Source organism: Hermetia illucens, chromosome 2 (genome assembly GCF_905115235.1).
Source record: "Hermetia illucens chromosome 2, iHerIll2.2.curated.20191125, whole genome shotgun sequence".
NCBI classification, from domain to species: domain Eukaryota; kingdom Metazoa; phylum Arthropoda; class Insecta; order Diptera; family Stratiomyidae; genus Hermetia; species Hermetia illucens.
In genome coordinates, this window is record NC_051850.1 from 57,387,682 (window position 1) to 57,413,034 (window position 25,353).

Genomic DNA, 25,353 nt, shown 5'->3' on the forward strand with positions numbered 1-25,353 from the left:
TGATCCGCGACCTTTCGCTACGACAACCCAGCGCCCCAACCACTTGAGCCATGCGGACGCAGACGTTAAAAAATATCATCTGCTTGATTATTCCATGCAAATCAAAAAAGTTATGCCCGGGTTACAGGATCCTCAAGGATGAATTTAATCGATCGAATCAAATTCTAGACTTAATAAACATTCATTCATCCCATACATTGCCAATTCCGCAACAATAGGCTTCCACCTCAACCACTACCTTAACTGCGCATCAACAATTTAAATTCTTACTTCCCCGCGTTTCGACTTGCGACCGGCCTCAGTCGAGATTCCAGCTTTCCCGCTAAGTCCTTGTTGAGTGACACCAAGAAGACTAAAAACAGTAGATTCGAGGGGCCGGTGCTTGAAATTGAATGATGGAAAAATATCATTGCGCATCTTCGAGCTTCCTCGGCACGAAAAAATCTGCCCATTAGCTCTGGTGTTAGTTCCATGTAGTTTGAATATCAGGAGAAAGTTTTGTCAAATTTGACGTAAAATCTCACATTGTACGATTATTCAATCTACTTGGAAAAATGACGATATACAGGAAGTGAAACTCGAGAGAAAAAGCAGGACAAAAAATGAATCAATCAATTTGAGGCCGAATCAAGTTCACAGTGCGCATCTGTTAAGGTATTGTGTGTCGTGTTTCGATAGTACATCTGTGTGTGCAAATCAAAAGAACCAATAGGAAATTGATAAAGTGACATTGCATAATATTCGAATTGCCACCCTTCTTCATTGATTTGGCACCAAATTGGAAAATTTCTACACAAAAAACAGCCATGTTCACTACCACTACAAAAATGGGAACCAATACCAATACGCAGAATGCAACTTCGGTTTTTATTGAAAAGCCCCGCCCACCGGATGCCATCTTTTTGTCGAATTCAAGGCTTGCCTAGGTAGTTTCACCTCATGTGTATAGTCTTCTTACTGCTTGCATATTCTAAATATTGACACACATCACAAAAATATACTCTACTCCAGGAATTTTCAATATAAAATATAAGCAAACTCAAAAACCTGGTTGCACAAGAAGTTAGGATAAATTTAATACTATCTACCGAAGTTCATTAAGTCTATCGATTGTCGCATAATTCGAAAAATTTGATTACTTTTTAAACAAAACTCATATCTTATATGTAAGGCCCTTGCACAAGGGTTGATTTTGAGGGTTGCGCACGGAAATATAAACAAAGGGTATCTTCTGTAATTTTTGTTAAGAATGGAGGTAGGCCTGACTCCGCTATCCACTTCATGATGGACCGGACCAATTGGAGAAAAACTTACCACTATTTTTCTGTTCCATGGACTCCTCCTTTTGAGCTAACAATCAAGTTTAAAAAATTCAGACCACTTGGTTCGCCAATCAAGTGTATTGCGGACTCAAGGCTCCCTCCATTCTTAACAAAAATTACTACAGCTTCGGCCGACTTAGACCAGAATTTGTATGCGTTTTTTTTTAAGTTAAATATAATTCGCACTCATGACATGTTTGGGAATTGTAATAAGCGGGCAAGTGACATCCTTGAAACACTTTGATGAAGCTGCTGCCAGGGCAGAGACAGAGTCTGATGGGTTGCCTCTGTCCTGGGCAAAACCGCAGTTGTCTGAACCGGATTATCTTCAGATAAAAACAATTCAATTCAGCTAATCGAAATCGAACTTATGGATAAAATCGATATTGAACTTATGAAGAAAAGCACAAGTTTTCCGTTACCTATGAATAAACAATATCGGGACGGGCCCATATGTTGTGATTTTAGATTAAATTGTTCCTAATGCCGAGTAGATACGAGGGACAGCTGATAAGTTCCTGGCCTAAGGTAGTTAGCGATGACTCGTCACCTCGTTACTGATAACACTAATTACATGATTCATTATTAGTGTGAATACCCCTTCCTTTACTTTATTTGGTACATTTGTAATTATTTCTGGTAGAAGCAAAGACACGATGCCAACGGAAACTCAGAATTTTCGCAATTTGGAGCATCATGCTATGATCAAATCCCTGGTTAAAAAAGGAAATACCCGAAACAAATTTAGGAACAAATGCCATCGGATCTTGAAGATTCTGGACCTTCATATGCAATGATATAACAAGTCGGAAAACCGAAAGCTGGACGATTCAGGTATGAAAGGTTTTGTGTCTTTTTTTTATAAAGACATTTGAGTGTACATTTGCCCCATTAGTACGTAGCACGTAATATATGCATATATTATGTGAGAATATCCGCATTCAGTTTGAATTTGCAAAGTGACGACTTTGACCTATTATAACTTTGTTAGTAATAGTGCGATTTTCACCAAACTTGGTAGAATCATGCTCTATGTTATACCCTATATTGTTACAATTACAATTTCGTGGCGCTAGGATGAACTTTAGAGGGGTTTTGCTGCCAATTACTAAACAGTATAGTAATATATTATTATTAACTTTATTTGAATAGATATCGGCATGGAAGGTATTTCGGAGCCTAGGCACCATATAGGGGTAACCTCTTGATTTTTTCAGATTTTTCGGTTGAGTAGTTTCTGAGAATGGCTCCGTTAAAGAAATAACCAATTTCGTCCCCCGCACTCCCCACCTTTCCAACAAATGTCAAAACCAAGACCGGCTTTAGAAAGTACTAATCAGGACCTTTTATTTGATACCCCACATAACTATATTTGATGAACGAAAAATGTATACCCCCCTTTTGCATGTTTGGGCATACACAAAACCTTAAAAATGGGCTCGACTATTTCAACAGGGAAGAGAGTCCTGTGAAGACGGCCCTCCCACGGGTCACCCAGTAACAGTAGTAACTGAAGAAAATATTAAAAAAGTCTAAAAATTAGTGCTGGCCAATCAAAGAATTAAATTGTGGCAGATAGTGGAAGAACTGCAGATTAGCAAACGACTTGGAGACATTTTGTACGAAAATTTGTACATGAGAAAAATTATTGTACATTGGCTACCGCAAATGCTCACACTGCTCGACAAGTAACGACCATTGGAGAGTTTCAAAAATTTTTGAAGTTATGCCAGGGTAATTTGTACGAAATTTGCAATCGTATTATGACCGTTGATGAAACTTGGATTTGTCAGTATGATCCGGAGACCAAGCAAGAGTCAAGTTGCCGCGAGGAGTGTTATTTCTGCAAGACAACACGCCCATTCACAATGCTTAGATTGCGAAGGCTGGCCTAAAAGCTACCAGATTCGCAGAATTTGACCACCCACCTTACAGTCCGAAACTGGCTCCCAGCGACTTATCTATTTTTTGGAATTTAAAGGAGTTATGAAATGAAGGTGTCGTAGAACACCATTTTTACGAGAAGTCTAGGGTTTTTTCAGTGGCATAAAGGCATTATATTCACGATGTGAAAAGTGTATTTCAAATGAGAGGGATTACATTGAAAAATAATAAGCATAACATCATCCTTTTCTTTCATTAAATACCTCGTAGTTCGTCAATTGCTTTGAGTTTTATGCGGCAAGCAATTTGCCGTAGCAACCTTAGGATTCTTACATTTAATGCTGTGACGATAGCATAAAATCTGATACCAATGCTGAGTTGAGTGGTAAGAACGACAGGATAGTAGAATCGATCATTACTACGTGATATTAATACTGACAATGACTAACCTCTCCTTTCGGCGTTTTCAACATCACATTTTCGTTTGTTGTCCCAAGCCAGAATACCACAATGACACGATGCAGACATGTATTGATTATGATTTGAGGCTTTCAAAAAACAGTGGCAATCATTTTCCAAGTACTAGCCCCATATAACAACCCAGAATGAATACTGGCACTAAACAAGCTTAACTTGATGTTAACATTAACGGATTTGCATTTTTCAGACAAAACAGCAAGGGTGAAAATAGCTTCCCATCACCCCACTCGCAGCCATCAACAGAGTTCTCAGTTTCTTACGTTCATTGCCTCTACTTTTCGACAGTCAGCTCTTGTAACGCCCTTTTGGACAGTGCCTGACAACTTCATTGGCACCAGAGGTAAAGCCACTTTTGATGAGTGACTCGATGTTCACCTATATTGTCTTACAGTCGTGTCGTTCGCGCAGTCAGACATTTCTCCGCAGATGGACGACAGAGCAATTTGGGAAATGGCCCGTATTGAATTTGTGGACCGAGGTTCATCGCCTGGTTCTTTAAGGTGGCGAGGAGGAAGACCCTGTCAGCCAAGCCAAAACCAAGTGGCCGAGAAGAACCTCCAAGAAATGGAAACGAAAAAGGCTGTACTCACTTTAGCTTGCAGGTCGTACAGTAGGTTTATGCTCCCAAGGTTTATATAGGCATGAGACCTGAGCCTGCACGGAGACCCATCCGAAGTAGCTTTGGCCATGAAACCTCACCAGGGTTTTACTGGTCCAGGGGAACTGGGATATTCCAGTCTCAAGTTAATTCCTGGTTTATGTACTTTCAATCAGGTTATTAGCGGTTGGCTCCATAGTGGAAGTTTCGTGGGGTTATGGTTACGTCCAAGCGGACCTTAAACGTTGAATTGCGTTTCAACTTGGGTGCCGTAGTCTTTATTTCGGTAGAGATTTAGGTAAGTCTTGCATCCACCAGTATAAATGCTGATTCATGCAATCAGTAAAGCCTGCTACTGTTGTTGACGCAGTGGGGCTTTGTGGTCCCAAACAATCCGCGTCTTGGGAAGATCGTGAGGTTAAGTCTACACGATAGATACGTACGTGAGTACCTGTCGTAACTACAGCGAAAATAAATGACCATCCCTCTTTTTAGACATTCCCAAAACTACCCTGATCGCGATATAATCGATTTGACTATGTTCATGCAGACAATCGTGATAGCTTCTAGTTGGATCTTTGCCAAAAGCCTATATACAATTATATATTTACGCAGGTGGTTAATGTTTGGTACTCGTGACTGATTGAATACGTAATAACCCCATAATGTAAATATTGATCGATATTGGAACCCTCGTTGACAGGCAAGACGAGAAGGGCAGCGCAGATCCTGTCGAATATTACAAATTAATTGCTACACGCAAGGATGAACAAATTCCCGAGTCAACTTGAATTTTTACCAGCTGAGTGTGGATATGAAAGTTTGGCAATGTCGCAAAGAATCGTCTACTTCGAGTTGACGATATCAACTCCGCAGCAAATCCAACTCGAGATAATTATTTTCAAAGCAGGACCACTGCCTCGAGCATTAATGGTTGTAGAACAATTAAACACTTAAAACCTCATTTAATTTCCTGCACACCAAAACCGCTCCTTATCACTGCCCATCCAAGCCCGAATAAATTCGACGCCTCTCCACATTTCGCCCACAGCAACCACAAATGCAGTCATTCGGAATGACGACATGGGCAAAAACGACCATTGCCATTGAGGTCACGTGTCAATTTATTGGGAAAACAACGGGATCAGATAATCCCCAAGATTTGCAGTCGTAAACAAAAAACTCGCAGAAAGTTTCTACGTTTCTGCCGCTACCGTGTCGATGCTCTCTTTGTCCAACGGCATCCGTTTTCTCTGCACAAATAAGAAATGAAAAAGCCACGAAACCGAACAAAAGAAATTCGCCAACATCATCGTTGTGCAAAATGTTTAGAAAGTTCTGCTTGTGTCGTCTGGTCTGGATCCGGAGCAGCGAACAGCGTCCGATTTGGGGCACCGTCTGATCAGAGGAGCTGTGGAACGATTCGAACGCAGGCCAAAGGTAGCAGGGAAGGCACATATAAGCGGAGTGATGAATTGCAATTCCACTTCTTTCACTACGCCATAGACTCCTCGCAGCCCCTTAGCCCAGAACCGCTGCCAAAAAATCTGTGACAGTCAATTGGGCACGACTCCGTTCGATTGCACAATTTCCGCGAACGTGTCACCCGCAGCTCCTGAAGTAATTAGCACCCGACGGTAATGACAAAACAACTTGCAAGTTTTCGAGAAGCAAGTGCGGTGGCAGCCACTGGGCGAATGTTACCAGGGGGCCACCCGCACATTTCGCGGCATGACAGCTGCGGAAGAGCCCCGAGCTGCTGGTTCATGTACCCGCACAGCGTCCACCGCCCCTCACTCCTTGCTGATCTCTACCGCCTTCGAAATATCTAGCCAGGCTGACTCAGCGCGCGCCACCACATCGCCAACATATTGTTCACTGCCTGCGGCCGCCCCGCTTCAATCTCACTTTTCTGATAAGACAGAACTGGGTGTTGTTGCACAACACTTGGCTTCACGTTGAACCGACCCTGAGTGGGGACCCGTGCGGGCCAGGTGCACCTGCAAAACACTATCCTCGGCGGCCTTTCGATTCGCAGGCCAAGAAAGCGCCCATGACCGAGACAGTGGCCACGGGACAGCGCGCGATCGCCGACTTCACCGTGACAATTCCACCCGTCTCGGCGGTGAAAACAGCTCGGTCTGCACTCATGAGACACCATAATTCCCCGAAATGTACTCGTAATTGCGAATTAGTCAGAGATCGCGACTGGGCCGCGGGCCACCACCAGGAAAATCAAATCTAGCGGAAATCATTTCACGGCGAACTTACAAGTTTTCCTCTTCCTTGTTTTCGTTCCTGAGTCTTCCCAGCGCCGCACACGCGAACGGGAAAATGCACCGCACACACTCCGACCAGAAATTCTCGAAAGCTACAAATGCGATATTCTCCGCACGCCGCACACTCAATGGAGAAAGTGTCCCTGCAGCTCCACTAAACTAAAACTCCACCACAAATCACTCTAGTGAAATTATTTTACCTATTTTCCACACAACCGGAATACAATTCGACTAACCGCAAGATTTTTCCAGCGAGAAACAGAAGAAATTTTCCGTAGTTCCTTCTGTTCCTTTTCTCTCCGTCTCTTCACTTTGACAACGCATACAATTACTTCGCGGACGTTGAGCGTGAAAGTGCTCCGCTCGGATTTTCACCACGGCACCAACACACGGCCACGGGTGCTATCGGACACTGTTCCGTGTACGTCAAACTGACGTTGATCTCTTTCATACACCGAGAGTCGGCCAATTTCAAAATGGCGGAATGGAGAAGTGTTGGTAAAAAGCCGATTGTTGTACGGTTGTGTGGGGCGTGCAGAGCTACAACACAATTGTGCCACGTCGTGCGGAAAAAACATGACGAAAATGGAGAGAAACGAATGTGGTGAAAAGTGTTTCGCTGGAGATATTTTTCGACAAATAGATGGCGAACAAGTGGATCTAAGCAGTGCTACCCAGATGAACAGAATATTCATTTGGGCGAATACAAAATTATTTTTTAGTGAAGATATAAGACAAGATATTGAGAATCCTCCAAGAATGGAACTATTTGATCTGCTTTTCACCGCGATTTCTGCTTCAAGTAATAAGACTCCAATATTTTTTCTTAATATTAGGAGTAATAATTTAGGAAGTACTAGGGGCGTACTATCAACAGAATCCTCCTCAAAGGCCGTTTGCGATCCTTTACGGTATGAGGCGTGGCGTCTCCGATGCGCCGGAACAAGTAGTTCCCACTGACTAATTGGTATTAAACCTGCGTCCTAGATAGTAACCTTATTTTTCCGGTGAGGAGTGACTGGTACACGTCCGGAAGCACCAGAAGCCCCCAAAACGACACTTACGGGATGATATGAGCCTGGTTTTGCCACCATCAGGAGTCATTGGATCCTTGCTCGGATAATGTGTATTGAACCAGTGTTAGTACACCATCTTGCCCCGACTTAATCTGTCATCGAGATTAGCTAAGCGGAAGCCAGGCTTCAGTTAGCTGGGGTAGGGATTTTGTTTCCCAGGGTGCATATTCCTGAATATAGCGGCCTATTCCCTTGCACACAATGCACTGATACAATGGACGAAGACCTAAGCGCAATACGAGAGTAAGCCATTTGACGCACTGCGCATTGGAAGAGGTACCAAAGGCTGAAACACAAGGCACAAGGTCAAATGCAAGAGTAGTTTCGCAGTCATAGGACTGCTGATGTGGAGGCGATAGCTTTTGTACTCTATAGTGTTCCTGTTCCAGAAAACAGAGCATGTTGAAACCACACAAATGGCTTTGAATTTATACCGAGAGCCAAAAACGAGGAAAACCCTGCCTAAGATGGAGCGTAGGTCAGGACGCCAGACAGCTTTTAGGGATCGAATTGGTGGACCTCGGCGCAAAACCGGGATGTCTGGAGTTCCTTATTAAGGCAGGCCTAGACCGGATACCGGTTGTTGCGCCGTTGATGATGATGATGATGAGCCAAATCGTTTGCCGTTATTAGAGCTGAAAAGGGAAAGCTTATTCGGAAACGAGCGGCATGCAATATGCAACCTTCTTGCAGAAAAGCTTCAGCAAAACGTGACTCGGATAGCAACAGTAATTCCTGCTGAATCCACTTTAAGTGCTAAGCGGGCAGCAGGAGCTCGTCAGGCCACAAAAAAGAAGGTGAGGAAAGACAAGGAGAAAAAACATGTGCCGCCGATAAAAAACCATTTAAACCAAAAAGACGAGGTAACGAAGAAGGACCAAGCCGCCGGCTCTGTGCATTGAACGGAAGAAAGGCAACACCTCTGTGGAGATCCTCGCTAAGATCCGCCATAAAATCAATGAGCAAGTCTCTTCCATGCAGAAAATGAAGGATTGCCGAAATCCTCGAATTAGATCGAAGTCAACCTACAAGGATACATTCTGTTAGGCAGTCAATGGGCTACTGGAAAAGAAAACTTTGGTTGCCAACTTAGAAACTATGTCCTCTTTGAAAATCTGAGATCTTTGGTTTATTATAGAAAAGATGGAAGTGCAAGAGGTCATCAAGTGTGAATGCCCAGAGGCAACCAATACCTGGATAACCATTATCTCTGCGAGTTCTCGCAGCCAGAACTCACGGTTGAGGAAATTGCCGAATAATACCTGAGGAAACTTCTCAACATCAGAAAAATCAGAATTGATTGAGTATTATGTAAGATAGCGCAATGCTGATCACATTGCCTCATACAGTGTACTGTAGTGCACCCTTACGTTCTTGAATGAACTGCTCTAACATACTTCAAGGCTCTGATCCAATAAGGATTGTTGTGCCAACGATTATTATTATTATGTAGGATACGAGCACGGTAGTTGCCTTTGTTGCTGGTGTTTGGAATATGGGTATACATTTATACACTGCTAGGAATCTAACAAGAGAACAGGATAGATAGCTCACCACTTACAATGAAAAGGATAGTTTTATTCGCAGCACAGCTAGTGAAAGTATTCTGTCTTCATGGTGGAATTAGAAAGGACTAGGATGCGGCCAACATGACTCCATCTTACAAATGAAAATGCACGGGATTGCAAGTACTTATCAGCGAGCAGTACCCGAACACTCAATTTCATGGCATCTCGAATTATCAGATAACGGGATCGCATCTGATTACGGTTTGAGGCTCAAGGCCGAGATAAAGACTTTACCTTATTATAGTAGCGAAAGCGATCCACAAACAAACTTGGGCCTCTCCAGACGAGACTTGGTGAATGTCAGAACATATAGGGGGCCAATGTAGAATCAGATTACTGTGTCGTTGGCATGGTGCTCCGAGCTCGATTAACAACACCGCCTAGAATCCCCTCTGATAATCAAGTGAGAGTTAACACTAAAGCCATCCAGAAGACAGCCCTCCGTAACATCTGTAAGGGGGAAATGAATGCTTCAAGAACCGCAGTCAACAGGGTTCCTGGGGATGAAGCCACGACAAATGATCTTCACAACCACCTGAAGAAGGTTATCATTGATACGGCCACAAACATACTCGGCACAGTCGCAAAAAAAATAGGAACGATTGGTGGAAAAGCGACTTCACAGACGGCAAAAGGAAGCTTGACAGAATCAACAGGTCTTTGAACTTAAAACGTACAGTGAGCAGCGCGTAAGTTTCACCAATAAGTGAGCAGGATGAAGCCTTATACACCTCGATGTACATCCTGCCGAGACAAAGAGGGTAATCTGATTTCCGACGGAAAGGGTGGATTGAGTATTTTAATGAACTGCTCAACAACCAGAATATCAGCGAGTTGGAGATTCTGCCAATTGAAGATGACGAATACATACTGCCATCACCAAGTATAGAAGAAACAGTTCGCACAATTCATCGTCTTAAAAGTTATAAGTTGCCAGGAGCCGATGGAATTACAGCCGAACTAATTAAATATAGAGGCGGCCAATTACACTAAGCGGTTCATGAATTTATGCTCAAGGTGTGGGACAGCGAATCAATGCCTGATGACTGGTAACGAGACATTATCTGTCCCATACATATGAAGCGGGATATCACGTAGTGCAGCAATTACAGAAGTATCAGGATGCTGAGTACCATCTATAAGATATTCTTCGCTATCTTGCTAGGTTGGATAGCCCCATACGCCCAGAACATCGATGGCCCATACCAAAGACCCTTTACTCCAGACAAATCGGCAACAGATCAGATTTTCTTTCTGCAGCAAGGCCACCTATGTTAGCATAGCCAGGGTAAAAGTACACAGCCATGAGAAAGTTCGGTATCCCGACGAAAGTGTTAAGACTGACTAAGCTAATCCTGACCAATGTTCGAGGTTAGATAAAAGCAGCAGGATCACTTTCGAGACCATTCCAAATCAACAACGATATAAGACAAGGAGATGCGCTATCCTGTACCCTTTTTAACCTTGCCGTGGAAAAAGTGAACTACCGGCCTATACTAACGATATCGACATCACGGGAAGAACAACCAGTGATATACAAACTGCCTTCAGCGCGAGATCTTGGGCTGCACATCAATGAAGGCAAGACGAAATATATGGTGACAATGCTAGGCCCAAAAACCAAAGAGGCGTCAACATCAAATAGCACTGGTCAAATAAGAGCAATAAGGATAGGAGACTACAACTTTGAGACCGTTGATAATTTCTCTTATCTGGGCACGAGAATGTTAACCGATAGAAGCTACGACGATGTAATCCACGCACGGAAAATCAATTTTAGTAGCACTCAATCACCAATTTACATAAAATTCATAGTGAAAAAAGATCGGTAAAGAACAAGACAAAGACGTAATTATTGACTGCAAAGTTCAGGTTTTTTTCGGTTGCTGAAGCATTCTTCATGGCAACTTTACCATTGTTTGTCGCACGATCAGTGCATCATATTATTATGACCCTTTGATTTCCGAGAAAATTATATACAATCGGCAAGGAATGTCATTCTTCAATCTCAGGCTCTATTCAGCAAACGCGACAGGACAGACTAAGATGGGAAACCGTAGAATACACTCTCTCTCTCTCACTATTGCTGATCTATCATGTTGAATTGCCGGTGTTTGATAACAACCAAGTGGCGCAGGCATTTGTTGCTGAGCATACCAGAAAATTCGGATATAGGAATTAAAAGATGCCTAAATCCACTGGAAATGAAACATTTTCATGATAGAAGATTTAACGGTTTCGGGTAACTGCAAGTTTCGATATTTTCTTGCTAGTGAAACGTAATGTGTGCCACCAATAAGGACTTACTTGTTTGTTAGCTGTGGTACTAAGATACGTGTTGGTTTTTGGAATGTGCGTATACTCCTCGACACCCTTATCGAGGCGATTCTCCCTTCTCAAACTTGAGTGAGATTTCAATATCACAAGCTGGATAATCTGCGATTGCGTAAGATTACATTGTGGGACGCTGGAGAGTATTCATCCCACTCTGACGGAAATGAACGTGAATCCGATACTCGATTAATGCTCACGATAATCGTAAAGTGTGTCCTCATTTCTTGGGAAACGGGGATTACTACGGAAAAGATGCTAATAATGAGGTCCGGTCCGGTCTAGGAGGAGTAACATGTGTAAAGTTACATTGTGATCGTGATAGGTGATCTGAATGCCAAGATAGGCTCCGATAACACTTTGGTCAGACAGGTGATGGGAAAACACGCTTCACCGCTAATAAGGGAAACAGAAGTGGGGACAGATAACAACGATTTTAGAACCCTATACCGTCGTAAGTTGTTCGATGATTTTGTAATGGACGTTATGACTCCTCATTTACAATGATGAGCAGATGAAGGGTACTTCACCGCGGTTCTCAACCATAACACATCCGATGAAGTTCCCTTTCTCGTAGATGAAATGGCTAGTCATCGTAACATGCGAATATGGACTGCTCCTTCAAATAGAAATGAAATCACTTCGAGCATCTTTCCCCTATACCGACCGCATTATCATCCTTCCAATTATTTCAGAGCAATGTACAGAGTTTAGATCAATGTGGATCATTTTCCTTCGTCGATTTCGAGAAATCTTTTGGCAGCGGCAACAAGCAGTGTATCTGGGACGCTCAATGCAGGAGAGGCATCTCAGAGAAATTGAAAGCTATTATCAGAGCGACATAGCAGCATTCAGAAAAGCTTATGGTTGAAATCTTTAGCACTGGCAATCTCCTTATTTTAGAACCAATTATAATATATCAAGATGGTGTTAATTGTATAGGCAAACAAATAATCCGACCAATCACAAGAGGCGAAACATACTGAATATATATCAACGCCTGTACCAGCAATCAAGTTTAAAGAACTAAAAACTGCAAACTGAGATTACAGCAATATCAATATAAGATAGTTTAAGTGATTAGGTTTCCTCTAATCTGTTGCAACAAATATTGGGACTATACATAATTTTGTTGCAATACCAATTCTCTTTAAGATAAACATCACTTTTATTTCTCTAGCCTAATATTCTGTTTGCCTGAAAAGATGTAATGATTGGAAATTCACATATAATAAATATTGAAAGAAATAAATGTTTGTTTCAGAAAATGTAGGTCAACTGTGCAATTAAAATTATAGTTATTGTTTGTTATGTTAAATCTGTGTTCAGATACCGTGTCGGTTAATTTAACTTTTTAAAATTAAGGCCCATTCGTATTATTATTATTTCCATAAACCAATAATACATGCTTCGAATAAGGACGGATTTATCGGGAAAGATGGGTGAAATTCTGGCTGGAAAGACCTGGTTTCATTGCTCACTTAGAATAAGGCTGCTGGCACGGCAGCAATACTGGAATACATAGCCACGATTACGTTAACCATACTCCATTAATTGTCAGGGGCAAATATGAGGATAAATGATACGAGTCCAGTTTGGATTGAGAATTAGTAGCACTTGGTACAGGAGAGCCGAACTGAGTATCAATCCAGCCAAATCTACCATAATATGCACTAGGAATCTTCAAATTGCCCTGGCTGAAATAAGGATACTGAAAGCCGCGTTAAGAGCGGAAGTATGCCCTGGGAATATAGTTCAGGAGATACACAAATATAGAGAAACTGGTTTATAGTTATTTCAGCAATTATAAATACAAAACTAGTTTCGTAGAAGGCAAGAGCGAAGAAGGCTCCAAGGAACCGAATCATAAGATCTTAAGGACAAGCTCCACGATGCAGTACTTGACTCTATGGGGCACGTTCGGGCAGATGGAGGTGGTTTTAGTAGGTATGAGTCCCACACACAGTTAGTACAAACTTAAGCGAACGCGTCTAGAATTTTTACGATTAAGACAAAGAAAGTTCAATTGGCATAAGAGAAATTTGATACTTGAAGTCAGAGTTCGGCCGACCGAGATTAGAAAAATCCACAAAATGCTTTTGAATGAACATAAAGCGAAATGCCGGTAGTTAACTAATGTGACGAAGATATTATGAAAACATGCGAGTTATAGTCTGCATGAACAATTATGAATGCGAGGATAGATATTTCGCATTCCTAAGTGTCCAGTTCAGTTAAAGTGAAGTGAATTAAAAACGCCAATGTGTGGCCGAATAAAAACTGTGTTTGCAGTCGTTTAATATAAATATACAGAAACCGGGGATGCGATTTATAAATAGGTACGAAACTTGGATAAACCACTACATTCGAAACGAATCAATACGATGTGATCGAAAATCCAATCATCGACTCTGAGGAGTCACCCCAGGTGGCTGTTTAACACGACTTGAGAAGGAAGGCTTCGCACTACCTACAAGATTTTTGGAGTTTGGCTGGGTTGACCAACAGCGCGTGGATATGGAAATATTCTTTATTGAGCAATTTTCAGATGCGACGTAATCACTATTTTTAACAATGACACGGACCTTGAAAGTTAGCAAAGGCTGCGGATCTAAATGTGAATTTAATTAAATAGCCGCCAAAAATTGGGCCGGTATAACAACCCCAGATCGATAAGAGCACACGCTCCCCCAAACAGAATCACTGCATCAAGTAGTGTGCCAGTTGAATCAAATGAATAGTAGTCAGCATGCGAGGCAATCCATCAGGGATAACAACCGCAGAAGGACTCGGTATAGATCACGGAGCTGCCGCAAAGGAATATTTCTTTGTTTTTATCGTTACTGATTGACAAAACGCGAGTGGAGCAGGCGCCATAAGCAGGGAAACTAAAAAAGTGGAAATTAAGGTGGCCAAAAAATTTCTAGTTGCCATCGATCAAAGGGCAGCATTCAGATTTCTTGTTGGTTGATAATTCCGTGTGGGAGAAGATTCGGCCACCACAATCAGGTTTATAACTTTACGTTACAAAGTCAATGCCCGTTATTACCTATACGATAAGGCCATTTACCCCGGTTTACAGTAAGAGTTTAGGTGGGAATTTATCGACGACAAACATAGCCAGGTTGCTTCAAAATATCACTCCCTACAAGCAAAGCTAGCCACTATAGGACCAAAGTGATGCATCGAATGCGAACTCGGAAGAATTACGACAGGTAAAAGCGGAGTGAGTTCGAACACATGTTTATATAAAGAATTTTCGATTCTCGAACAGTCAGCCAGCCGGTTCACCCTAGTTCGCATCGAAGAACGGGGCTTCTAGCCTTTGCGGCGACTACTGCGGCCTCAATGAGATCACCACAACGAACAGCTATCCAATAGCTTCCTTACAGGACCTTTCGTATAAACTCCAAAGATGTAAAATATTAACGTCATTTGGTCTAGCCCGAGTGTACTATCAAATATCGGTGGCACTTGAAGACATTTTGAAGGTTGCAGAGCTTTGTCAAAGAACGTAAATCACTGGGCTCAATGCTGTTTGTCGTGCCAGAAGGGAACAAGTTGTTCTCGAAATATCGGTATTTGCAAAATAAAAATTACTGTTAGCGACGCAGACGGTGTTGCTTTTCAATTCTTTAATTAAATTGGTTAACTTACAATAGCCTTAATATTGATTTGATTCTCCTCGGGGATGATTACTTAGTTGAGATGTTCGTTGACCCAAGTTGGGTTGGGACCACACTCTCGATCAAGATGGCTTTTTCCTTTTCCCTTCCTTTAAGGTACTGGGGAGCCTACTCTTTGATGCTACACTGCAATCTTTCGTGATTGGTTAATAACAAATTGTCGATGTCCTGCTACTTGGTTATCAAACGCACTTGTCGCCTTCGCGTTACTGATCGGAATCATTGGGCATTGGTACAGGTCGCTTAAGCCAGTGAAAATGTACCATAACAGAAGTGGTGATCAGTATACTTCCGACGGTGTGTTGGGTCTCCGAAATAAAATTCAGGAAATCTTAGGAACTTCTGCAGCAGAATTAGGGCACGGGACTCCACTTCAGTGGAGATAGTCGCAAGATTGGAAATGTAAATAACAACATTGAAACATTGAGATTGTAAAAAATGAGGAAGGGAACAACTGGCTCCCGCAATATCGATATTTGCAAATGAAAACATTGAACGTTTGAAGCCCGCATTCTAAAAGTAGTGATCAAGCGGAACACGATCTCGAGAAAAAAAACGAATCCAAATCTAAAGTCAAAGTAAGTCATATGTTCATCAACAGTGCGTTTGTAAACAAATCATCGCCATCGGGAATGTGATGATCGATAAACTTAATGAATTTATTCTTAACATTGGACCTGCTTTTCATTTTGATGTTTGAATTGTGAGATTTGTTTCGCTCTTACATACAGATCTTAAACACTGGGAAGGCTTTCATTACATTTCTTCTGACGTACCACCCACCTTACCCGGTAATTCATAAGCTGGTGATGCCGAGTTGAAACATATTCACAAAGCGAACTGCCGGGTTCAAGGTAAGTATAAAAGTAGTGATAAAGAGTACACCGGGAACATCTAACACGCCTATAGATACAAATATGGTTTCGACAGCGGTAAATTGCCCACCAAGATTTCTCCACAACCCCTAGATTTGGTTCATAGTAGTAGAGGCTTTGTCAGGTATAACATAACAGATCACAAGAGCAATATTTCCAATTCACAGCAATGCTCCCGCCGCAGTATGCTACCGAAGCGCATGGATATATTATTATAGAGTCGGTGGCAGATAACTTTTACAGCTACTTACACGGTTCTGTGCCAATCAGGAGGAAAACTGAGTCAGCACGGCGAAGAGAGCAATTTACGTGACCAACGCACTCAATTGTTAACACTCTGGGAAGAGTCGGTTGGCCATGACTTCTAAGAAATAATAATAGGAAATAGTCCAAGGAAAAGACCAGACATCTCCGCTCCCCACATGTATTAACGTGTTTAGTTTGTTAATTGTAAATTCAAATATAAAATATAACAAGATAAAATTTTTAATAGTTACATTAGACAACAAATTTCAGGATAAAATCGGAAATGAAATTGATTTGTGCGCGCCAGATGGTTTTGAAAAGATTCGCTCGCAAGAAGTTGCTTTCGCCTCTAACTCGAGAACTAGCGGATTTGGGTTGATGGGGGGCCGCGTGTTATGAAAACGCGAAAGTGTTGGTGGACGCGAGTGATTGATACAAGCCGTGATTTCATTGATGTCTGCCGTAACCTCAGACTAGCTTTGTGCAGCCTCCAAAAAGGTTTCGCGGAGGCTCCATTTCAGCCAGATGTCGTATCTGAGTGTATTGTAGGCCATGGCTGCCGCGAGATAGGCACTGGTCCCTCCTGCAGTATTTGCACTATTTATTCCAACGATTTTGGTTACTTTCCGTTGCGTTTATGCAGTCATGGACAAAAGTTCTGCGCGAGCAGAAGAAAAAACTGCGAGCCCTAGCAGCACCTGAAAAAACCTACAGGCTCTTTCATTGTAGTCACTCGTAATTCGTAAAAAACCATTGTCATCAAATCAGAATCGAGTTAGCAAATACAGACGAAGCCAGCAAAATGAACGCCCGCTTAGGAATTGAAACGCAATCCCCGATGGTGAAGTGCCCTCGAACGTTCAAAATGCCCACGGAAGGTGAAGTTTTGGACTAGTGTCTACTCCAACTGCTCCAAGTGCTCGGCAAGCAGTGGGCGGAGACGATTCGCAAAAAAAAATCGTCCAGACTAGGAATTTCGGGCTCCGTTTTGGCGTATGAGACTGGCACTATTTTTCCGCCAACACGAGACACAATCAGCTCTAGTCGGCGTCACAATGGATGCCACACGTTTTAGTCAAGCGCTTGTCGAGCTGGATGAAGAGATGCCTGTCAATGAAACGGATGAACCTAAACACTTAGTGGCAGAGTTAACGCTAGGTGACTGTGCGCCAAGCGAAGGTAGTTGGGCTGGATGGTAACAAAGTCAGCACTAAGCTGCTATAGTCTTTATGACTGCAGAGACTTCCGGAAAGCACACGGCCATCTTAACATCTGTGAATTCAAGATATCTGGATGCACTAGTCGCCACCGCCTACAAAATCCACGAAGTCTATCTTTGGTTAGCGAAGAGCTTCGTGACACGGCAAGCTGTTTCCGCTGGCAGACACAGTCTGGGACACTACAAAACTCCGCCTCCAGCATGGAGCTTTTGGCATTTCAAAAACACACACAAACTTTCCGTGCCACTATGGTTTGATAGTGGATCGACATCGCATTGAATCCATAACCTCCCTTAGGTCACCAGAAATACTCTACCTGCACTAGGTTGACTTTGGGACTGCAACTTCTACTAAAGCTTCCCTGTCTGGGCTGAAGACCAAAGATTCCCGCCCGATTGCGTGGTTCCCAGAGGCTATACAGGCATTTGGACCACCAAGCAACAGCTGGTGGAAGCTACATTTCTGCTATTCCCTCAGCAAGAAGCACTTCTAGTCGTATTCGTCGATGTTGTCTTTCACCAAAAGCTACTCTACGACCGCGAGGTATTAGCCGCGTGCCTCACAATTAAATAATTTCCTGCCAGCCTCATAGATCATAAGTCATTCAGGTGTGCTTAAAAAAAAGTCGGGAAACCGGAAGCTCGGTGCTTCAGGTATGAAACGTTTTGTTTGCTTCTTCTATGAGTGTAGAACTATCCCATTTGTACGTAGCCCGTTGTGTATATGCATTTAGCATGTGAGACTACTCAACTTAGTGTGATATTGATATTTAGTTGCAGTAAATTTACACGGCTAAGTCAACTTCACCTTCTACACTTCAATCATCATTTTCAACCCCTTCCACTTCCCGCCTTGCTAAGAAATGTCAAAACTAAGACCGGCTTCGAAAAGTACTAATTAAGACCTTTCATTTGATACCCAACATGACTATATTCGGTAAAAAAAAAAAAATGTACACCCCCCCCTTTTGCAACGAAGAAGGATATCATTCACTACAATCGGTATAGCCGTTTCTGAGAAAAGTGCGTGTGACAGACAGACAGACAGACATTGAGCCGATTTTAATAAGATTTTGTTTTGCAAACAAAACCTTAAAAAGCATCCCCCTCCTCCCTCTCAACTTCGTCACTTGAGCTTTATAAGAGAGTAAGCTTGGTTGCAAGTGTTACCACACATTCTACTTGGCCTTCCAATACTCAATCGCGAAAAATTCGATGCAAGTCCCGCGGAACTGGTAAACAAGAAGAACCCGAGGACCCCCGACGACCCCGTGCCCGACATTAGGTCACCATCGAATTGTTGCAGTTCCCACCGTCTTCATTGTCTCTGTGGTAATGCAGTTCCAGAGACGCTAATGCTAAGTCTACCCTAAGTCTAAGTGCCCGACATTAGGTCACCATTGAATTGTTGCAGTTCCCACCGTCTTCATTGTCTCTGTGGTAATGCAGTTCCAGAGACGCTAATGCTAAGTCTACGGATCTTACCTTATGGCAAAGATGGATAATATAGTGGAGACTGTCACAGTGGACGATCGCGGTCAAAATATTCCTGTTGGCAGCGAAGTTTTTATCGTGACTCAGTTGGGAGTCAACATCTGAGTCAAACCAAGGAAATAATATTGCATCATGGCATACCGTTACGGTCTTGACTTGAAGAGTGTTAGAGCACTTCAGTTGAAAATTCCAACGGGATGGTGTAAATCGGGAAGTTCATTAGGTGCCCGAGAAGTCTGTAAAGCTGGGACTTCAAAGTCAACGTCTATCAAATTTTGATCCAGTTCAAATGAGCATACGACAGTACTAATTAGAACAAAGTGTGATAAGTTATGTTCCGGTTTGGCTTCCCAGCAGTTCGCCTCACAAAATCAACTGTGGCGAGCTCAACCATTATTGCGTTCTATTCTTAGTGTTAAGAAAGTCTTCGTAAATCTCGACGCTCGGCTCGTATGCATGAGCCAATAATAATATTAAATGCGCAACTGAGTTTTCGCTGTTTTTTTTTATAAAAATATGCAACATTATTGTCAAAACATGGATACATTTCATTCAAAGTATTGTCTATCGCTAGCTTCAACTTTTTCCCACCTTTCTGGCAAAGTTCGAATACCGTTACGATAAACGTGTTCGCGTCGTGAGGTTATCCACGAATTAAATCATTTTTCGATGTTTTCATATCAACGGAACAGCCAGACCATGTACCATCGAACAGAGCAAATAATGATCAAACGGCGCAATATCGGAGAATATAGCGGATCGAGTAAGACTTCCCATTTGAGCGTCTTTATGAAAGCGTGAACGGATTTGGTGACATGAAGCCGAACGTTGTCATGCAATAGAATCACTTTTTCGTGACTCTGCTCGTATTGTGGCCGTTCTTCGCGCAGTGGCTTAGTCGCATCAATTGAAGGCGATACCATTCGCCAGTAATGGTTACATTTGGTTTCAACAGCTTATAATAAATAACACCTGGTGGCCCCACCAAATACACAAAATAACGTTCGCTTTATGTATATTAGGCCGAGCCGACGACGTAGAATTACGACCGGACAGTTCACATGACTTACTTTTCTTTGGATTGCTGTAGTGAATTCTTTTTCCATCAGCCGTCACGATGCAATGAAGAAAACTCTTCCTTTCTTGCCGCTGGAAACAACGTTCAACACCTTGGCTTCGAATCATAAGAAAACCAAGTTCCCATTCAGAACGCCTGCAATCGCTTGGACATGACTTGGCATTACCTGTCAACCGACGCAAGTGTTCCTGCGTTTGGTATGGATCCTCTTTAAGAATTCCTTCAATTTCACGTCTTCGAAGGTTTTTGGCCTTCCTTCATGTGGACAGTCGTCAAAAGGGAAATCACCGTCTTTCAAGCAACAGACCCAATCACAGTACATTGTTTCACTTAAAGCAGCATTTCCGTAAACTTTTTTTAACTCTCGATGCGCTTCAGTCGCCATTGTGTTTGAATGCAGTAAGAGAAGTAACACTTTCTGCAAATGACGATTATTTGGCACAGAATCAGATATTTTCAAACAACTAAAAGTCTATGGCGCCACAATAAAATCACTCACGTGCCAAAGCTGTTTGTTTACCATAGGTCTAAACTTGGTTCATGACGTTTTAGGCATGTCAAAATAGACCAGCACTTACCGCTGGAGTGCACCTAATAATTATAATCGTTGGCGCGACAATCCAATTGGATCAGGGCCTTGAAGTGTGTTAGAGCACTTCATTAAAGACGGTACACTACAGAACACTGTAGAAGGCAATGTGATTTGACTCAGGTACTCATTCACAGCTTAAACGACTAGTATCCAACATCTAAGCACCTGGCATGGATGGCATCTGTCCGGCAATGCTAAAAGAGGGTATGGAGCACTTAGAGCGACCTCTAAGAAATATTTTTCGAGGATGTCTTGCTCTGGGCTACGTGCCTTTCTCTTGGCAAAACGTTAAGGTAGTCTTCATACCGAAACCTGGGAAAGATGACTATTCTAATCCAAAGAGCTTCAGACAGATCAGCTTGACTTCATTCTTGCTGAAAGGTTTGGAGAGATTGGTGGAGCGTCACATACGTGGAAACGCGCTTAGGTCACACCCACTTAGTGAAAACCAACATGTTTGCCAGCGTGGAAAGTCCTGTGAGTCTGCTCTTCATTCTTTGGTCACAAAGATAGAGGATGCAACTTTGAATGGTGAGTACGCGATGGGGGTATTCGTGGACATTGGAGGGACTTTTGACTGTGCGCCTTTTCAAAAACTTTGTGATGCCCCCAGAGCGCGTGGTGTTGATGATGTGCTTTCGCCACTTCTGTGGAGTATGTTGATCGACTCACTACTATGCGAACTGCAAAATTTGCCAATATACACTCAAGCTTAGCTGATGACGTGGCTGTGTATTGGGTGGGTGTGTAGAGATATACAACTTGCCGTTGATTTGATAGACAGTTAATGCCTCAGACATGGCCTTTCAGTTAATCCAAATGAAACCACAATTGTATTATTTAGAAAAAGGAGAAAATTGGATGGACTTTGCCTCCCTAAGGTGAGAGATACTACCCTTCAACTTTCCGAAGAAATGGAATATCTGGTGGTCACTCTAGATAAAAAACTTCTTTGGAACAAACATGTAGAGGTAAAGATGAAACGAGCTCTCACAGCTTATGGGCTGTGCAGACGGGCCTTTGCCTCGACATGGGGACTCAGGCCTCATGTGGTAATGTGGATATACGTTGCCATCATTAGGCCGATGTTCGTATATGCATCCGTAGTATGGTGGGTTAAGGTGAGACAAAAAGGTTTTCACCGTTAATTAGCCGCACTGCAAAGAACTGTGTGTCTGGGTATCACTGGTGTCATGAGCACGACATTCGGCGCAGCTCTGAATGCACTACTCAATTTGCAGCCCCTGGATATATTTATTCAAAGCACTGCAATGAGAGTTTAGGAGCTTGTATTCTTTTCCAAGTTGAATCGATGTTTATCCCATCACTTTAATGAAAACTTAATAATACCTAGACAATTCGTCCGGAATTCCAGGTGAAATTAACAAACCAGGTACGTTTGAAATAGTTTTCTGGCATTTTTTTTTAGTATTTTACAAAGTTCAATACACAATTTCAAAAAAGTACTCCTATTATAAATCCGGGATCTTAGAAATTATACTGATTTCCGTCCGTAACTATTTTCTTTCTCTACAAAACTCGTTCTTTTCACAATGACTGCCAACTGTCTTTTTTTACTTATATTATTATTTTTTTTTATCTGACGTTTCTCGTCACCTACTCTGTTCCTCACTCTTGTAGCGAGGTCTGAACAGAGTGGAGCGCCGGTGACGTCATCTGTTCGCTGGTATTCGCGACATTCGAAATAAATTTCCTGCCGCGCCACAAGAGCAGCTCATAGACTAATTCGATTAGATCTATGGGGAAACAACGGATGTGGGGGGCACAGAGCATTGGAAGAGTTACTGGGAGGATTGAATCCAGTTCTTACAATGCCTTCCGATTCTCGTGTCGCCATACATCTATTTAGTAGAAGATATGAAGTTACCCTGAAGCGTAGAGAGAACTGGGAAGACCCAGAGAAATGCGTAGCGGGATATACGGAAGTCTTTCACGCCGATGGCTCAAAAACAGAAGAGGGATCTGGAGCCGGAGTCTACCTGTCGAATAAAAACGAGAAGTGGGCTTTTACTTTGGGACAATATGCAACGGTTTTTCAAGCCGAAGTTTATGCGATCCTAAGGGCGGCAAACTGGGTGATTGATGAGCGATTGAAGGGCAGGCGCATCGCAATCTGCAGTGATATCCAAGCTAAATTGAGGGCGTTGAGTAGTCCTTTGATCACCTCGAAAATCGTTCAGGAATGCAGAAATCGTTTGAACTCTATCTCTAGACTCAATACGGTGGAACTACTCTGGGTATCTGGTCACTGTTGGTAGAGAGAAATGAAATCTCGAATGTTTTACCGAAAGAGTGGTCAATCTCCCCTACGTCGGGACAGGAGCCAGCAATTGGAGTATCAGTAGCATTGGCTAAGTCTGTTTTCAAAAACTGGGAACAAGTTTCCCATAATGACAGGTGGCAGAGCCTAAATGCTGCTCGACACACCAAACTTTTTCTGCCAGAACCAAACATGCGTACCGCAAAGTTTATCCTGTCGGAAAGCAGGAGTATTGTGGATATTCTGACAGGTCATAATTCACTATGTGAGTAAGAAACTATGAGAAGTTCTGTTATGATACGGCTGTGAACTTGAGACCTAGAATATTCAAGAGCATTGAGCCCATTGGATTGCTGTTGGGGGAAAAACCTGTTTTGAAAAATATAATTCAGAATTGTTATTATTATTCTATTAAGGGAAAGTCGCACCGCGTCCTTGAAGAACTATTGTGCCCCTTTTACTTGTTATAGTGTACCTATTGATCATAGTATCTCAAGCACGCCTATAACCACCAAGAACTTTAGTACGTTCCCTACTTCCAGATCTTCCAGCTTTGCATCTGGTAGTAAGTGTTCTCCCAGATGCCTCGACCTACTTTGCACAAGTGCCGGACACTGTCCCAGGACGTGTATAGAGGTTTCGTCATCCTCCTCACAAAACCTGCAGGCAGTGCCCGTAGATATCCCTAGCTTCCCTAGGTGATAGTTCAGCCGACAATGACCAGTGAGAATTCCCACTATGATTCGGAGGTTCTTTTTGGTGAGGTTTAAGCAATCCTTTGTGCGTATGGATTCGTATCCCCCATCCCTGGTAGGCCCGCCCAGTATAGGTCCCTCAACCGTTCCTCTTCATTTCTTAGATTCATAGCCATGAAACCGTTTCCGATTCCACAGAAGGGTTCTGGCTCGTGTAAAGGCGTCCCTGCTCCCTTCTTGGCTAGTTCGCCCGTTGACTTGTTACTTTCCAACCGTATCCCAGTATCCAGACTTTGTTGGACGAGCCGAGTGTATTCAGTGTCTCACGGCATTCCCACCCACGCTGCTTGGCTATCGATGAGAATAGCTATGTTCTGCCCCCTATAGTTCCTTTGCAGATTAAAGGAGGCACATTTGTCCATGACGTATATTTCCGCCTGGAATATGCTATTATTAGCCCATTGGCTCAAAGTACATTTTCCTTGGACCAATGATACCGGGATCCGCTCCTTCTGCTGTGAGGGATCCGTCAGTATATGTTAGTTGGGTATGGAATATTCACAGGAGAACTGTTACGTTGTGAAATATTTTTCGAGAATTGGAAATTCCAAAGCAGTGAATCAGATTTCTGTTGATGATCACAAAATATAAACAAATCCAACAATTTTGAGGGTTTCGTAAATGCATCCTAAAAGGGACACAATGCAGTAAATGCTCTCGACTCAGCCCAAGAATGTTGGAAGGAAGCATCTCTTCACAGAATAGAGAACTTATTTTTGATAGGAATCTTTGGTTTCGGAGAAGACACAAAAAATGGAATCCAATTTGTTTACCTTTTCTCCCAATTAGTTCGCAAGTTTGGCATCGAAAATAAAACGCAATTATCCCAGCTATTCCGTCGGATAAGGGCTCAAGGGGGTGACCTGAAGCTCTGAAATGCCAGGAATTTTCGTAGGCACGACAGTGGTTGGGGGCTAAGAACCGCTAATTGCTATGATATCGATCGGATTCCAATCAGATGAGGAGCAACTGGTGGTTTAGTGACCGCAATCTAGCGGCTATCACGCTCCATCCAAGGATGAGCAGCCGCATTGGAGCCCCTACGGACGTTTGTAATCCCAAATTATGATGCCATTGACGAATGGCTTCAGACTTTCAACCGAAATAAAGTGTTTATTCGAATCGCCACTTCGATACGAAGCGTCTAAATTTAGCGTCGCGATAAAGCCAAATTCCCCGTTTGCACAGAATCACTTTCTATCAACATTCGACCGAAAAATCCAGACGAAATTCCAATTTTTATCAGGCGAGTACTCACCACATCCAACCCGCTTCCGTCAAATTTTGACTGACGAGCACACACGCACACAGTCGAGTTGTTCACTACTCCACGGTGCAGCCTCCCCTCGTATTCCGAATTTCACAGCTCGAGTTTTTCGTTCCTCTCCAATACGCTGAATAACTTAACCTCTTTTCGCGTGCAGTGCGTAATATCGAGAAATCTGGATAAAAAACGATAAATATCGCCCTCGGAACTCGTCTCCTTGCCGCTGGTCAACAAACCCAAATCGTTGCTTCTACAATCAGAACAAGAGAAAAACCATTTGATTACCAATTCCTTGTCCACTTGGCCAACAAGCGGCCCTGGC

At 42.7% G+C, this 25,353-nt stretch overlaps 1 protein-coding gene across 4 annotated transcripts in view; it reads right to left on the reverse strand.

Moving 5' to 3' along the window:
• Positions 1–25,353, reverse strand: part of LOC119650343 (ADP-ribosylation factor 1) — a 42,304-nt gene that overhangs the window by 16,722 nt on the left and 229 nt on the right. Inside the window, exon 1 of one of the 4 annotated variants that reach the window (XM_038053011.1) lies at positions 6,764–6,918. The gene's annotated coding sequence lies outside the window, so the exon portion shown is untranslated. Of the gene's footprint in view, positions 1–6,555; positions 6,919–25,022; positions 25,282–25,353 lie in introns of those variants that run through there. The other 3 variants (XM_038053008.1, XM_038053010.1, XM_038053009.1) reach the window with 3 other exon arrangements.